General features: G+C 45.9%; 1 protein-coding gene across 4 annotated transcripts in view; it reads right to left on the reverse strand.

The window, feature by feature from the left end:
- VTCN1 (V-set domain containing T cell activation inhibitor 1) overlaps positions 1–3,014 on the reverse strand; it is a 93,039-nt gene that overhangs the window by 83,566 nt on the left and 6,459 nt on the right. The window contains exon 1 of one of the 4 annotated variants that reach the window (XM_012000848.1): positions 1,840–2,058. The exons of the other annotated variants lie outside the window; for them this stretch is intronic. The gene's annotated coding sequence lies outside the window, so the exon portion shown is untranslated. Of the gene's footprint in view, positions 1–1,839; positions 2,059–3,014 lie in introns of those variants that run through there. 4 annotated transcript variants of the gene reach the window in all.

Raw genomic sequence — 3,014 nt, forward strand, 5'->3', positions numbered from 1 at the left:
AATAAAATGACACCATGACTTTCCTATCAAATCTGGCTGCTTCTCTCTTGGCTGCAGAAAAGCATTAATATTTGGTCTCTCTTCAACAAATGGAAGAAAGAAGGAAGAGGCTAGAAGGCAGTTTCCATGCATGAGCAGAAGTGAAATCAAATCTCAGCTTCTTGCCTCCCTCGTCCAAATCTCTCCTGCCTCAGGGCTTTCCACCAGGACCTGTCTGGAAAACTTATCTCAAGCTTTAAGGGCTTATGCCTGGGGCTCCTCCAGTTCCCTCCCACACAGTACTTGCTATTACGTGACTTACCCTATCATGCCTCATAAGACTTTATGAAGCTTCTGCCAACCACTTTAAAGGATAATTGTTCCCATACTGTTATATTCTGTTCCTGAACACTTAGGTCTTTTGGCAAAAGGTAGGGTCAATCACCAAATATAGGAAACGGATGAAAGGGTATGTCCTTGTACCTGACTGCAGAGCTTGGTGGCTTTGAGTCGTGGGGGCAGCAGAGGAGAAAAGCTGCCACCAGCAACTACATATAGAGAAACGGAGGCTGAGAGACCAGCCGATGTCAGGAGTGAGGGGGAGAGCAGCAGATCAGGGGAGTGCAGTGTCATGGAAACCAAAAGAAAGAGCTTCAGGGAGGTGGTGGGGACATCTGTGTTGAATGCTGAAGTGAAGACAAGATAAGAACAGAGGTGAGAACATTAGACTCGGCCATGTGGAGGTGATGAGAGGCATTGACAGGAACAGTATCTAGGTATAGTGGGGACAAAATCCATCTAGAGTAAGTTGAAAAGGAAATAAGAATATGTTGCTAAGCGCTTTATGTCTTAGCTCATCTAATTCCTATTACAATCTTATGATGTAGATTCTAATATTATCCCCATTTTACAGATGAGGAATCCAGGCACAGAGAGGATAACTAAATTGTTCAAGGTCACACAGTTAGAAAGTGTGACTCGGCTCACTGCAGAGTTGGATGGACCCAGACAACCGGGCTCCAACCTGTGCTTGAAACCTCTACCTCACTCTCCTTTTGCAATGCCACCAAACCAGGATGCACACTCACTCCAGGCAACACTAGCAACAAGTGCTGAAAAGGAAAAAAAGAGAGATGGGGTGGGTAGCTGGAGAGGTTGTGGGACCGAGACAGGGTTTTCTTTAAAGACAGAAAATCCTGATACACGGGTTGCACGCTGATGGGGATAATAGAGGTGTAGAGGAGAGATTGATGATGTCGGCTGGAGGAGGTGTTTGTGAGCTGGGAGATGAGATGGATCCAGAGCACAGAGGGGCTGACCTTTGATAGGAGCTGAGCAAATCCTCTGGCACCAGGAGGGGAGGCAGAGAAAAAGGGCGCCCGGTGAGTGTAGCAGGTAGTTTTGGATGTGAAAAGATGAAGGAGTACCTGTCTGCTGGTTTCTCTTTTCTCAGTGAGGGGTAGAGCAAGATAATCATCTGAGGCTGGGCTGGGGAGAAGGGATGGGGATTGTAAGAGGATTGAAGAGGGAAGAGAGGTATGAAATGGCCATTCTGGGGGTGGAGGTGCCAACAAAACACAATGAGGAGGCAAGGCGGGGAGCTACAAGAGACAATTCCTACATTTTATGGATGCACTCTCTGTCTCTCAAATCTTTCATGGTTTTTATCTATGACATTTTTCATTTTAAATTGCAGAAAAAGAAGGAGGAAACCTGCCTGCCCTCTCTCCCATGATCCCTGTGCTGGCAGCAGCGGGAACACATCTGAAGTGATGTGACAGGAAATCAGAAGCATTGCAGGCGGATGGTTTGGGATTGTGAAAAGCGCATACGGAGAGAAATGTAGCCTGGGTTTCTTACCTGTAGAAACTTCATGGGTTTTCCTTTGTTTTCATCGAGACCCATCTGCGGCTCTGTAGCAGAGTTCTTAAAGAAGAATGTGCAATGATAAAGGATCCCAGGTGAAATTTATATCAGTCTGCATTAAATCCTTGTGCTTTTCTGGAGGAATCACGGAACACAGAGAGGCTGCTAATACAGACAATCACCTGGAGGTCTTGTTACACCACAGATTACCAGGCCCTGCCCCCAGAATTTCTGAGTCTTTGCAGGATGGGGGGAATGAAAATTTGCATTTCTAATAGTTCCCAGGTGATATGGATGCTGCTGGTTGGAAGACCATACTTTGAACATTGAGTTTGAATGGGGAAGGCCTTAGGGTTCATCTAGTTCACCACCTCAGGTGGCAGAGGATTTCCCACACCTCACAGCACAAGGATTAGAAAGAGGATATCTGAATCCATTGAAATCTCAAAAGATTCCAGACACAAAATGTCCTTAAGTCCAGCTGCTATTGTTGGACTTGCCATTCCTCTCCCTCCCTCCAAGTCTCTGTTTTCTGCAAAAACATTGGAGGGAATAATTTGAGAGTAATTAACACATAAAGTGCTAACTATTTACAAGACGCTGCTCTGAGCTCTTTACTTGTATTAACTCACTTAGTCTTTATAACAGCCCTGTGACCTGGGTGCTACTATTACTAATGCCCAATTTACTGATAAGGTAATGAAGACACAGAGAGGTTAAGTAACTTCCTTGAGGTCACCCAGCTAGGAAGTGGAGAGCTGGAATACATCCACAGATCAGACTAACTCCAGTATCCACGTTATTTCCACACTTTCATATGGCAAAAGTAAGTATGTATGAAGTCTGGGTCTCTCAGATTTGTGGATTCTTGGTGCTTTGGTAAAATGTGGTCTGCTAGGGTCCAACACAGTTCTTTTTTCTTTTTTTTTTTTTTTTGAGAGGGAGTCTCGCTCTGTCACCCACACTGGAGTGCAGGGCGCGTCTTGGCTAACTGCAAGCTCCACCTGCCGGGTTCACGCCATTCGCCTGCCTCAGCTTCCCAAGTAGATAGCACTGCAGGCGCCCGCCACCACGCCCAGCTAATTTTTTGTATTTTTTTTTTTAAGTAGAGACGGGGTTTCGCCATGTTAGCCAGGATGGTCTTGATCCCCTGACCTCGTGATCCGCCC

The sequence above is a fragment of the Mandrillus leucophaeus genome, unplaced genomic scaffold (genome assembly GCF_000951045.1).
Source record: "Mandrillus leucophaeus isolate KB7577 unplaced genomic scaffold, Mleu.le_1.0 Scaffold64, whole genome shotgun sequence".
Classification (NCBI taxonomy): Eukaryota; Metazoa; Chordata; class Mammalia; order Primates; family Cercopithecidae; genus Mandrillus; species Mandrillus leucophaeus.